Below are 14,984 nucleotides of genomic sequence, written 5' to 3'. Positions count from 1 at the left end.
GCAGCTCAGGACAGGCGGGCGACTCCGGCAGCTCAGGACAGGCGGGCGACTCCGGCAGCTCAGGACAGACGGGCGACTCCGGCAGCTCAGGACAGACGGGAGACTCCGGCAGCTCAGGACAGACGGGAGACTCCGGCAGCTCAGGACAGACGGGAGACTCTGGCAGCACTGGACAGGCGGGAGCACCTGGAGGAATGAGACGGAGACACACCCTGGTGCATATGGCTGCCATCGGAGGCCTGGTGCGTGGAGGAGGCACCGGATAGACCAGACCGTGGAGGCGCACTGGAGGTCTCGAGCACCGAGCCTACCTGGCTGGATACTCCCCGTCGCCAGGCCAGTACGGCGAGGTGGAACAGACCGCACTGGGCTGTGCTGGCGAACAGGGGACACCGTACGTAGGGCTGGTGCCATGTACCCCGGCCCAAGGAGACGCACTGGAGACCAGATGAGCTGTGCCGGCTTCATGGCACCTGGCTCGATGCCCACTCTAGCCCGGCCGATACGAGGAGCTGTGATGTAACGCACCGGGCTATGCTATCTACACGGTAAGCACGGGGAGTTGGCTCAGGTCTCCTACCTGACTTAGCCACACTCCCCGTGTGCCCCCGCCCAATACATTTTGGGGGCTGCCTCTCGTCTCTGTTGCGCTGCCGTGCCGCCTCCTCAAAATGCAGCCGCTCTGCTTTGGCTGCCTCCAGCTCTTCCATGGGGCGGAGATATTCCCCAGGCTGTACCCAGGGTCCCTTGCCGTCTAAAATCTCCTCCCATGTCCAGGAGTCCGATGATCGCTGCTGCCCGATACCACGCTGCTTGGTCCTCTTCTGAGGAGGAGTAGCAAGGATCGGACCAATACGCAGCGTGGTAAGTGTCCATGATACTTTAATAATAACTGAACACGACTCAATACAAAAATAACAAAGTGAATAGAAACTAAAACCGAAACAGTCCTGAATGGTGTCACAAACAACAAAACAGGAAACAATCACCCACGAAACACAGGTGGGAAAAGGCTACCTAAGTATGATTCTCAATCAGAGACAACTAACGACACCTGCCTCTGATTGAGAACCATACCAGGCCAAACACAAAACACAACCTAGAAAAACTAACATAGACAACCCACCCAACTCATGCCCTGACCATACTAAAACAAAGACATAACAAAAGAACTAAGGTCAGAACGTGACATTACAATAATTATCTATACTTATTTCAATGTCCTGTATCAGCCACAACATTGTTACACCCCTGTGTAGAATGGATCTGAAAGATAAGAGACTCGGATCTGGCAAGGTATCAGTCATTTATTGACGGTTGCTATTGCTTGTTGTTTATTTGCATCTTAACTTAATAAGTTTCTCTTTTGTTGATTGGTTTAATTGATCTGTGGGAACCTTGGAGTCAATAGGCACCTCTGCTTTTGTGGCTCAATGAACTTGAATCAATTGTGGAAGAAGCAGGTAGAAGAGGATTAAAATAAAAAATGTTCTTCCTCTAACATCTTTAAGCTGAATGACAGACTACCAGGGCAATTGATGTCATTCATATGCAGATGAAAAATAACCACAAGCCTCTGAGACTAATTTTGATGCAAATGCTCTTGTTGAGTAATTCCCAAACCCCAGGAAATCACCTGAAGTCTTTCCTCCTTATGTCTGATTATTTGATTGCATAGACTGATTAGGACCTTCAGTGAGTACCATGAAGGTAGTTGGTAATGAGCATTAGTCTCGTAGAAAATCAAAGCGTAAACTGCGGTACTGAATCTGTTCAAGTCGAGTATCGATAATTGTCTGACCTGACGCTCAAGAGCTGAACTCTGGCTGTTTCATTGGATAATGGAGAGACACATCTCTCCGATATCTCTCTCGAATATCATTATTGACATCATTCCTCTTATCCGGGGATGATGACAAAGAATCCAATAAGAGTCATTCAATAGCACAAACAGTGACTATAATAACCTAGTTGTCCATGAAGCCAGCAGTACAGAAAAGATTCACCTTGAAATCCACAAAAGATGTACAATGCCAGTATGTGCCACAGGGTTTCCAAAAGTCAGCGGGTTTCAGTTGAACGATGTGAACACGGCAACGCAACATCTTATTTAGCCCAAATGCTCACGATGTTCAGAAACGGTCTCTTCGCAGTGGTCATTTCTCATTCCATGAGGCATACTATTAGAGTAGAAAAGGTCTTGGCTTCCATATGCTGCCATTTTAGTTTGCAAATGTTGAACCGTTTTCAGATGTCTCCTTTGTAAATCTGTCCACCTTGGTAACCCTACTGTTTCAAAGCCCTCTTGATCTGCAGTCATTTTAAGCATCATGGCAGGATGCTGCTGCCCTTTGAATGTCAGAGGCAGCATGGACTCTGTACCCCTGACCTCTGAAAGACATCTCTCCCCACGTTTCACTTCATTATCTACGATGATGTTGGTCAACATCCATATGGAACCAGGGAACACAATAAACATGTAGGACTGGTTTCATGAACCCAGATTAAGACTATAGACCTAGGACACAATTGACATTTGGTAAGACTACTGATCATTAGTTTTCACTGCCATGTCTTTATCCGGAGTTAATGTTAAACCTGTAACCAGGGTTATGGTCTAAAACGTTCAAGTTACAGACTCTGACTCCTCACAAGTGTATGATACATTTGCATAAAATCTCAATACCACTTTAGTTTCTCTCCTCAGTTTCAGTATTCAGTATTTGCCTTTTATTTTGTATGTATTTTCATTTAACCTTTATTTTGCCAGGAAGTCATGCTAAGTTCCAAGGTCTCTTTTACAGATGAGCCTTGTAATTACAAAAATATATTTTTTTAAACATTAAGAAAAACCGAGAAACAAAACACAATCATAGAAAACAAACAAACACATTCTTCAGTAAAAAGCTCCTCAATCAAACATTTGAATTGCCCTCGAGGTAACAAATTGGCTTTACCTCCTGATGTTCTCAGAAAACATTTAGACAGTAGACACTCTCTTTCCACAGGGCAAATTAATTAAGACGAGAGACATCCCAAACATTGAGCCTATCCATGATTGCCTCAGTCTCAGAGGGCTATTTTTCAAATGATCCATAGCAATAAAACATTCACAGCCTAGCAGTCTATCTCAAGAAGTATCCTGCATTATCCAGACGCCTCAGCGTGGTCCTAATAAGACTATTCTTCCAGCAGTGAGTGTAGTTCAGAGCAACATTCAAGCAGCATGTTGTTGTCAGGAAATATTGTTCCAACTCATTGGGTATCTTTCGTGACCAAGAAAACAGGAAGTCTACATGGACAGGCAAACACCTAAAATATAATTTCATGGTCATTTATTTATTCATAGTTTTATTTATGTGGGAGACTGTGCCTTTCATCCAATAGGCAGGGGTGTAAAAGTACTTAAGTAAAAATACTTTAAAGTGCTACTTAAGTAGTTTTTGGGGTATCTGTACTTAACTTTACTATTTATATTTTTGACAACTTTTACTTTTACTAACCTACATCCCGAAAGAAAATAATGCACTTTTTAATCCGTACATTTTCCCTGACACCCAAAAGCACTCATTACATTTTGAATGATTAGCAGGACAGGAAAATGGTCCAATTCACAAACTTATCAAGAGAATATCCCTGGTCATCCCTACTGCCTCTGATCTGGCAGACTCACTAAACACAAATGCTTAATTTGTAAATTAGTGTTACAGTGTGTCGTTGGCTATCTGTAGATAAATAAAAAAAACAAGAATATTGTGTTGTTTGGTTTGCTTAATATAAGCAATTTGAAATTATTTATACTTTTACTTTTGATACATAAGTATATTTTTGCAGTTACATTTACTTTTGATACTTAATAAGTATATTTTAAACCAAATACTTTTAGACTTTTACTCAAGTAGTATTTTACCGTGTGACTTTCACTTTTACTGGAGACATTTTCTGTTAAGGTATCTTCACTTGTACTCAAGTGTGACAATTGGGTACTTTTTCCATCACTGCCAATAGGTCTTCAACTTAACCTTTCTTCCTCAGATATCCTCTTTCCATATACTGTAAATCAGATTGCAAAACTAAACCTTGGTTGCAACCACTAAGAAAATATATTATAGATATAAATCTTAAAGTTGTAATTATTTTGGAGATTCCCTCATTCACTAAGTGATTCATGGATGCAGAAGACATTTTGTTTAAATTGTGACCGTCATTCTTCCTCCTTCATTCTTTAATGTGCCTCTTCCTGTGAAAGATGTGCAGTAAATCAATGGTTTCAAATGTATTGCTCTCAATAGCTGTGATATAAACTTTGTTGCCACTATTTTATCCACTACATTTCATAGCTGTTGTAAACTCCAGACCCTCCGGTTCTCCCAGCTTTATCTTGATAATATATTACAATGTGCCATATTTCCATATCTTAGGCAGACAGGATTGTATGTTTGCAAGTCTTCTGTGTTCTGTCAGGAGAACAGAAATGTCATATTTATGAATAAAATATGTGCTATTCTTTTTTTTTCTTCGGTGGGCACTGACAGTTAAAGGGAGTTATCACTGTCAAAATAACCGTCCAAAGCCTCTAAAAGCCTATTAAGTTATTTCCTGAACTCCATGTTTGGTTTAAAGGTTATAAGCACTGTCAGAGAGCTCGGGAGGTTTTGTGGCTTTGGAACACAGGGGGTTGATACGCCTTGGGTTTCATCCTTCTGTCGCTGTCGTGACTCAGAGCCATAGAGAAGCCAGGCATTCCAGGTCTCAGATCCTATTAGTAGGATCTGGTAGTCAGAGCCATAGATAACCCACACTGGTCTGGACAACTCCACTATCTACTGCTGCTGATGAATATATCAAGGCACTGTTCACCTACTCATCAACAATAAGATAATGCCTGAACACCAGGAGTAATGGCCCACTGTGCATACCACGTCATTTCAACGTAGACATTTGGGTAGTATTTTGTTGAGACGTTGATCCATGAGATTTGAACCTTTATTCACCCACTCAAAAAGACAGCCAGAAGTTTGATGAATTCCCAATGTGTTATCACTATGCTTTCAACCATCTAAAAGCACAACCAAATTCCACTGCAAAAACAATGTCCGATTTTTGGTTTAGTTGTCATCGGAATGTCTTATCACTGCGCTTCAACCATTTAAAAGCACACAAAAAAGCAACAACAAAAAAACAATGTCAGATATTTTGTATTTATAAAATGTAGTGTGTTATTACTGTGCTTCTGGTAGTAGCAGAACCAAATGACCTGGATTGCAGTTGAGATTACGTTAAAAGTACATGGTGCAAGTGATCAATGATATTCGAGATTCTGTGCAGATTATTGCAGCAGTTGTGAAGATCTCCACAGACCTGCGACCTTTGCGGACTACATTACATTACCAAAGGTATGTGGACACCTGCTCATCGAACATCTCATTCAAAAAGCATGGGCATTCATTTGGAGTTGGTCCACACTTTGCTGCTATAACAGCCTCCACTCTTCTGGAAAGGTTTTTCACTAGATGTTGGAACATTGCTGCGGGCACTTGCTTCCATTCAGCCACAAGAACATTAGAGAGGTTGGGTACTGATGCTGTGCGATTAGGCCTAGCTCACAGTCGGCGTTCCAATTCATCCCAAAGGTGTTCGGTGGGGTTGAAGTCAGGGTTCTGTGCAGGCCAGTCAAGTTCTTTGGCGCCAATCTCGACAAACCAAATTTTTTTTTTGTCTCATCACTGCAACTCCCCACCAGGCTCGGGAGAGGCAAAGGTCAAGACATGCATCCTCCGAAACATGACCCGCCAAACCGCCGTTCTTAATTTAACCCGGAAGACAGCTGCACCAATATGTTCGGCAAACCATTTCTGTATGGACCTCGCTTTGTGCACACGGGCATTGTCATGCTGAAACAGGAAAGGGCCTTAACAAATCTGTTCCCACAAAGTTGGAAGCACAGAATCGTCTAGAATGTCATGATATAGCATTAAGATTTCCCTCCACTTGAACTAAGGGCCTAGCCTGAACCATGAAAAACAGCCCCAGACCATTATTCCTCCTCCACCAAACTTTACAGTTGGCACTACGCATTTGGGCAGTAAGCGTTCTCCTGGAGTCCGCCAAACACAGATTAGTCAGTCGGACTGCCAGATGGTGAAGTGTGATTCATCACTCCGGAGAATGCATTTCCACTGCTCCAGAGTGGTACCCCCCCCCCGACATCTTTTGAAAGAATCATCAGAAAATAGAAAGTGACATATCATTTGAAAGCTACAAGCCTTGTCTTTTTGGAAATTGAACTCAATTATAACGCAATTATGAACTCATGCAAAAAATATAATGCAAAACGAACATTTTAATGACAATGCTCTGTACTGCAAATGCTATGCTGTTAGCAATGTATTTCACTGACAAATTGTTGCAGCTTTGATTTAAAAGCATTACGTATTGTTTAAACTTTAATCTGAGACTTTTCTCACAGCTATTACTCTGGACAAATTCTCTGGATTTCTCATTTTACATCTATTGTTTATACAAGTTTTATAATCCTAGCAACTGGTTTTCACTTGAAAACACTTACTTCAACTCATATGAAACAAAGTGCTATATTATCATTTTCCCCATTGTTATTTGAACACATCTGGAATAACAGCATTATACTACAGGATACCTCACAGAAACAATGGCTGGTCTGTTTTAAACCTAATATAATTTCAATGGAAATACCACAGTTCTGGTTATTTTTGTACAGCTTTGGACATTTAAGTCGACTGAGAGGCAAACTATCTTGCAAAAATGATTTTTTTTTAGGGGGGGTAGGACAAATACACACTAAGTTTGTGATGAACTATTAATGATAGTGATGTTGCACTAAGTAACACGTTCAGTGACACTTTCTATAACAAAATATTTAATCAGCAGGCTCACACAGCTCTGAGAGCAATAAGCACGATAGCAAACTGGGAGCACATTGTATAATTGTATAATGGAAGACTTGAGGGGAGTAACAGTCAAATCTTTTAAAAAATCCCCACATCTGATTCCATGTAAACAGGAGTTAGATGAAGAATGTGGATGACGAAGCTATGGAGCTGGAAGGAGCCAACCTCAGGAAGCTCCTTAGGGAAAAGGCTTTCATCCGGCATTGAAGGATTTCATGTCTACACACTTCCTTCCCTCTTGTAACAAAGGAGTTTTCTGCTCACTTTCATTCCCAGTTCAGGATAGGCAGATAAGAATATCCCCAAGGAAATATTAAAACATGTTTTAACATGCAAGGTGTTTATGACTATACAATTATTTGCATTTAGAATACCACCACCAGCTACCCATATTTCCTCCTATTACACATGTGAATCATCAAATTAACCGTTGTTGTTTCTATGTGTGTTTCTCAGACTTATTCCATGTCTATTCTTTATAGTTTGTGCATAACAGCAGAGGAGAAAACTGATGTATGGGTGGAAGCATTCAAAAGGAAATAAGGGGCGCTTAGAGCCAAGTAGCAATCTCCAATGTCGCTTGCTCCATCTAATCAATATGTAAATGTCTTGGCAGTACTAGATAAAAGGAACCAACCTATCCCTCCCCACTCCACGGCTAGGCAACTTTGGGTAAATTGGGGCATGCTTGAGGTTTCATCTGTTTAGAGTGGATTCCAATGACGGAGGAGCCAGCCTAGACCCACCAGGACCAAATTAGTCCTGGCTTATTGCTGTTGTGCAGGGTAACTGCTGCTATCGATTTCCCACAAGCGGTAGAACTTATCCACTGAACCCCTCGAAGCCACACTGGAAAATGAAAGACATAAACGTGCCAGCTGGTGTGTCTTAACAGTGGCTGTATGGTCAGGCTTGGCTTTGTCCAATCATAAACAACTAGGAAGGTGAAAGAAGTGGGGCTCTATGCTCAACATAGGTTGGGGGGGGGGGGGGGGGTAGTAATATTTTGGGTTTAAAAAAGTGGCTGCTACAACACTACCGACACATAGACCAAATGTTGAAGACAGGAGACATTGTTTACATGGTGTAAATGAATAGAAACTCTTTGTAACTGAAAGCACCATCTGAGCTGAAGTAATGGAGGTTTAATATACTTCTCAAGGGGGAGATGCAGGCATTGTATTTCAAGACAATGATATGAATCATTCATCTGATTCTTACAAGCACAGACAGAACTTGACATCACCAATACAGTATTGATGTTGTTGCCCCACAATCCAATATTGCAGTAGTCTAGTGACTCAAATTGAGATAAGCAGGAAGCTAAACATATTTAGTCAGTACCGAACTCTTCTGTGTGAGTGTACATATCATTTACCATAACATCAAACCCCTCATTACTTTCATGTTTTGTGAATGAGGACTTTGGTAAAGGCTCTGCAGAATTCTGCTGAAAAGAAACAAACCATGGATAATTATAGATTCTACCAGGCATACTGTATCCCTGCCAAATATACTGATGTTATTCCAAAAAGTCTCTGCTAAATGTATGCCACTGTAATTTGTATGTTCAAAGGCACTGCTTTTCCCCCAGTATTACAGGAATAGAATTGTGAGGTGATCTATATCTGCCAGTCATAGCAGAGCTGAGCTGACTAGATTGCTCTGATTGCTCATGAAGAATGATTAAGTCAGTAGCAGGCGATGTGTATCATGTCTATCCTTGCCATTTCCTCCTTCTGATGGAGGGACAAAATGTTCTAATGTTTCGGATCGTTATCTTCAATAATCAAACATGTACTTCTATGAAACATTGTAGACGATACATAATAGCCTCACATATTTTAACATGTAACATATATGAAAAAGAAGACTGACAGCATAGTGGAGAACAAAAATCCTCAAAGGGGCTGTTAGTCCGATTCGTATAGAAAAACAAAGGAGAGCAACTGTGCATTTCAAAATGAACATTAAATCAAAATAAATTATTGTCCTCATGTTAACAATTTTTACGATGTGACACATCTTCAACTGCCAGAGGAAGACCATTGTGGGTAAAAAGCGTTGTGTGCTTGTGCAGAGTATCAGCCTAGGAAATGTCCTAAATGTAGTTGATTAAGCCTAGACAGACAAGAACATTAGACAATGGAAGTGTGTAATCACAAACAATTAGTCTTCTGTCAGGTTTTCCATGGACATTTAATGTTGTTGATAATGCAACTGAGAATAGAGGAAGAAATCCCTTTTACTTGTTTTTCCTTTTTGGTAGATTAAATCTGTTCTCCAGACATGTCATTTTGAGGTGGGGAACAATAATATTGCTTAGCAGCTCTGCTGAATGGCACAAACATGCATTCAGCATCTGATTTACTCATCTTAGTCAATATGAAGCTCTTAGTGTAAGAGCTCCTGCACAACATCAAGGGTGTTTCAAGCCCTATTCATTATGGGTAATCAGAGTGCCAATTTACAGAGATGCATTTGTTTATGTAAGTGTAGCAAGTGCATTGGATAATACACAGGCAAGATTCATGTTATATTGTTCTAAATTTATAAAAAATGGATCAAACCACCAGTATCGTTTTCAATAATAAATGTCCATACACATTCCATGCCATTTCACGCTGTGTTCTAGTTCCCTTCATTTTAGACCCAGAGTTGACTCAGATTATTCAGTTCCTGGTTTTCAAGACTGAAGGCTAGTGAAAACTTTGTCAAAGCTACAGGTCATAATTCCTCTGAAGAGAATGTAGAGGGAATGCATTTTTTCAGCAGGCATTTGAAATATTCATGCAATTGCAAACAAACAATAGCAGGAGAAAACTGGCCAAGAGCGTCCTCATACCCCAGTATGCTATGACTCACTCACTTACAGGCTGCGTGTGCGTGTGCGTGTGTGTGTGTCCGTCAGCATCTTCAGTCCCAGAATGCTCCCTTACATATGAATCATGGTGTAAATATGATTGACATCCTGAACATGAGCGGCGTTCTGCTGCTGTAACTCTAGTCCTCCTCTTTCCCTACATACATTCATGAGTCAATCAGCCAGACCACAAAGCATTTTGTTAAGATCTAGGAATAAAGGAGTAAGTATTTGTAAACTGTAAACCCAAGGTATTTGTACAGTGCCTTTGGAAGGTATTCAGATGCCTTTTTCCACATTTGTTCCGTTCCAGCTTGATTCTAAAATGGATTAAATGAAAAAAATCCTTATCAATATACACACAATAAACCATAATGATGAAGCGAAACAGTTTTTTAGACATTTTTGCAAATGTATGAAAAAAAAGGAATACCTTAATTAACTTAAGTATTCAAACCTTATTCTATGAGACTCGAAATTGAGCTCAGGTGCATCCTGTTTCTATTGATCATACTTGAGATGTATCTACAACTTCATTGGAGTCCACCTGTGGTGAATTCAATTGATCAGACATGATTCGGAAAGGCAAACACTTAATATAAGGTCCCACAGTTGACAGTACATGTCAGAGCAAAAACCAAGCCATGAGGTTGAAGGAATTGTCCATAGAGGCACAGATCTGGGGAATTGTACCAAAACATTTCTGCAGCATTGAAGGTCCCCAAGAACATAGTGGCCTCCATCATTCTTAAATGGAAGAATTTTGGAACCACCAAAACTCTTTCTAGAGCTGACAACCCCAATCTGGCCTCCTTTATGGTCGAGTGGCCAGACGGAAGCCACTCCTCAGTAAAAGCCACATGACAGCCTGCTTGGAGTTTGCCAAAAGGCACCTAAATACTCTCAGAACATGAGACACAAGATTGTTTGATCTGATGAAACCAAGATTGAACTCTTTGGCCTGAATGCCAAGCATCACATCTGGAGGAAACCTGGCACTATCCCTACAGTGAAGCTTGGTGGTGACAGCATCATGCTGTGGGGAAGTTTTTCAGTGGCAGGGACTGAGAGACTAGTCAGGATCGAGGCAAAGATGAACAGCGCAAAGTACAGAGAGAACCTTGATGAAAACCTGCTCCATAGTGCTCAGGACTTCAGACTTGCAAAGGTTCACCTTCCAACAGGACAATGACCCTAAGTACACAGCCAAGGCAATGCAGGAGTGGCTTCGGGACAAGTCTCTGAATGTCCTTGAGTGGCCCCGCCAGAGCCCAGACTTGAACCCGATCAAGCAGCTCTGGAGAGACCTGAAGATAGCTGTGCAGCAACACTCCCCATACAACCTGACAGAGCTTTAGCGTATATGCAAAGAATAATGGAAGAAATCCGCGAATACACATGTGCCAAGCTTGCAGCGTCATACCCAATCGCTGCCAAAGTTGCTTCAACAAAGTACTGAGTAAAGGGTTTGAATACTTATGGAAATGTGATATATTATTTGCTGCCCTGTGGATGCCCGATTTCACAATGAACATTTTGCCCAGTGCAGTCCAGCACATCACACCTGGGCCACAGTTATGTTAAGTAGTACATACTGCGAATTCCCAAGCAAAAACATCAAACTAATTAAAAATAGAAAAAGTATATGAAATACTACATAGACCTTTCAGCCAGTTAAATCAAACCTTAAGTGAACCTAGTTGGTCCCCACCAAAAAATTTTAATGTCATCACATTTTTATATTCTGTCATACAAAACACATTTTCCCATCTCAAGAGTTAGTTAACGGTATACTCAGCGATATGACGTTTTAGCACGAGGCTCAACTTCTCCGCTGTTTCGTTGCCCTGCATACCACGTCGTAACATGGTGAAGCGAACCCGCGCACATGTGTGACTGTGTGAGAGCCTTGAATCTCGCTCACCTCAATAACTCCGGTGCTGCTCGTGGCAATGTCATTTTGCTGAGTCTCCCTTTAAAATAAATGTGCCTAGTAAGTGCCAAGTAAAGTAACAGCGTTGACGATTTCATCGGAAATCAGCCATAAATATCCTTGTGGAAGGTGGAATAGAAAGCGTGTTGTGTGCAACAAGGAGTTGCACAAAATGAATTGTTAAAACCTTTCGAGTCTGTCTATCTCTGGGTAACAGGGTTGACGTGTTATGCTCGACCTGCTCAGTTTTCCACCACAAAACACCAGGAAATGGCCGAGAAGAGTAGAGCCAGCTCACCTACTTTTAATCTGTGATTTGACTATTAGATGTGCAATGTTTCTTTGCATTTTGTTTTTTAAAGGTTTATAGTTTCACCGTATTAAAACGAGAGCTCAGTTCACGTAACAGGGTTGTCCTTAAAATGAGGGACAGACATAAATTAATCACTAATCACATTAAACGAATAACAATATTCAGAAATGGTTGTCAAATCAACAAAACAACTACAGTTACCAGTCAAAAGTTTGTACACACCTACTCAAAAAAGTGTTAATGCGTTTAAACCAATCAGTTGTGTTGTGACAAGGTAGGGATAGTATACAGAAGATTTGGTAAAAGACCAAGTCCATATCATGGCAAGAACAGCTCAAATAAGCAAAGAGAAATGACAGTCAATCACTACTTTAAGACATGAAGGTCAGTCAATGCGGACAATTTCAAGAACTTTGGAAGTTTCTTCAAGTGCAGTCGCAAAAACCATGAAGCGCAAAGATGAAACTGGCTCTCATGAAGACCCAGAGTTAACTCTGCTGCAGATGATACGTTCATTAAAGTTATCAGCTTCAGAAATTGTAGCCCAAATAAATGCTTCATAGAGTTCAAGTAACAGACACATCTCAACATCAACTGTTCAGAGGAGACTGCGTGAATCAGACCTTCAAGGTTGAATTGCTGCAAAGAAACCACTACTAAAGGACACCAATAAGAAGAAAAGACTTACTTTGGCCAAGAAACACAAGCAATGGACATTAAACCAGTGGAAATCTGTCCTTTGGTCTGATGCATCAGAATTTTAGATTTTTGCTTCCAACCCCCGTGTCCTTGTGAGACGCAGAGTAGGTGAACGGATGATCTCTGCATGTATGATTCCCACCGTGAAGCATGGAGCACCGTGAAGCATGTAATGCTCTGGGGATGTTTTGCTGGTGACACTGTCTGTGATTTATTTCGAATTCAAGGCACACTTAACCAGCATGGCTACCACAGAATTCTGCAGCAATACGCCATCCCATCTGGTTTCAGCTTAGTGGGACTATCATTTTTTTTTCAACAGGACAATGACCCAACACACCTCCAGGCTGTGTAATGGCTATTTGACCAAGAAGGAGAGTGATGGAGTGCTGCATCAGATGACCTGGCCTCTACAATCACCTCACCTCAATCCAATTGAGATGGTTTGGGATGAGTTGGACCACAGAGTGAAGGAAAAGCAGCCAACAAGTGCTCAGCATATGTGGGTACTCCTTCAAGACTGTTGGAAAAGCATTCCAGGTGAAGCTGGTTGAGAGAATGCCAAGAGTGTGCAAAGCTGTCATCAAGGCAAAGGGTGGCAACTTTGAAGAATCTAAAATCTAAAATATATTTTGATTCGTTTAACACGTTTTTAGTTACTACATGATTCCATATGTGTTATTTCATAGTTGATGTTTTCACTATTATTTTACAATGTAGAAAATAGTTTTAAAAATACAGCAAAACCCTGGTACTTTAGGTCTTTACAATGATGGTGAAAACTTGGAGAAATGTTGGTGTGCAGTCTCAGAAGGTGCAAGGAGAGACATGTCAAAATGCTGAATTTTGGCACTTTAGCAAGTCTTCTTTATTCATATAAAAACAGACTTATTGAATTATCTGAGGTGTCTATATTAAAGGGCACTTCATTAAGTATACAGGTTTGGTGCACATCTACTTAAAATAAGCACTCTTTTCACGGAACAACCTAGATGCTAATAATAGCAATGGCATCAGTCTTCTTCTTCTTTTTGCCAATATAATGACAATACCAGGGCTGAGTGATGCTAGCGACTGTCTCTGTCCTCTGAGGCACCTCGTTCTGTATCCCCTTCTCTCTGCTCAGCCCTTTTGTCTGTCATATACACTTTAACTAAGGCTGAAGGGAAGGAATGCAGTGAAAATGTAGGGAGAGAGACATTGGGAATGAACGGGGTGATCGTGCACTGAAGCAGTTTGTAGAATTTGTCAAGCCATCTGTATAATGCCTATAGTAGGTGATAATTAGCCATTAGTCACCACGGCAACTTGTCTTTGCCCTCTCTAATTACTCTAGTGGTACTAGACCTAAAGATGAAACTGATCTGTTATTATTTGATGACGGGGGGATGATGCCATTTACCATTTTGTTTTCTTCTACAGTCCCCAAGCAACACACAGAGAAATGATTCACAGCTGATTGGGGAAGATTGCTGGGTGGAATGATCTCTTTGGTTTGTGCAGTGCAGTGAGTGACAGAAGCGATTGGTGGAGCGGCAAGTCTGCTGTCTTATGTCCCCATCACACGACCTGACCTTATACATCACTGTTATTGGTCTGATTATGGAATCAAGGCTGGCCAGGGAAAATGAAAGATTCTTCCTTCCTTGTTGGTTTGTTTACTGAAGTGCAGAATACAGATGAATCTCTTTCACATGGTGCATTAACCTTCTCTGTGCTCTGCATTGTGAAAGAACAATAACGGATTGTCTCTAAATTATTCCCTGGCTACTTTGTGGGTTTGTGGTCTGTAATTGCTTGGATCATGTTTGGATTTTGGAAAAGGGCCTTACTCTTGCCATACTCTTGCCATTTTCTGTGAAATTATAAACTATTGCCTCTCAGGGAGGAATCTGTCCTCTGCCATTGCAGTTTACTGTCAGATCTGTCAGGGGAGTTCAACAGCTTGTTAGTGGCAGACAGTCATGCCTTGCAGATTCTTTCCTAAAAGAGCCCTCTCCTCCCTTCCCCAGTTGACGAGTGGGTAGAGAGAGCGGCATCTGAGAATCACTGTGTCACCTTGTCTTAGGAGACGTGACTGAAGTCCTGTCACAGAGACCACTGCAGGGCTACCTGCTTGCCTGGGACATCAATCACAGAGAATCACACACTTCCCGTGTTGAAATGACCAGGAAATGGTTAACCATGGAGTGCCAGGAAACATGGGCTACTTTGTACCAGTCCGTGTTGTTGTTTAACAGTCACAAT

Source organism: Oncorhynchus clarkii, chromosome 4, assembly GCF_045791955.1.
Source record: "Oncorhynchus clarkii lewisi isolate Uvic-CL-2024 chromosome 4, UVic_Ocla_1.0, whole genome shotgun sequence".
Taxonomy (NCBI): Eukaryota; Metazoa; Chordata; class Actinopteri; order Salmoniformes; family Salmonidae; genus Oncorhynchus; species Oncorhynchus clarkii.
This window is presented reverse-complemented; position numbering follows the sequence as displayed.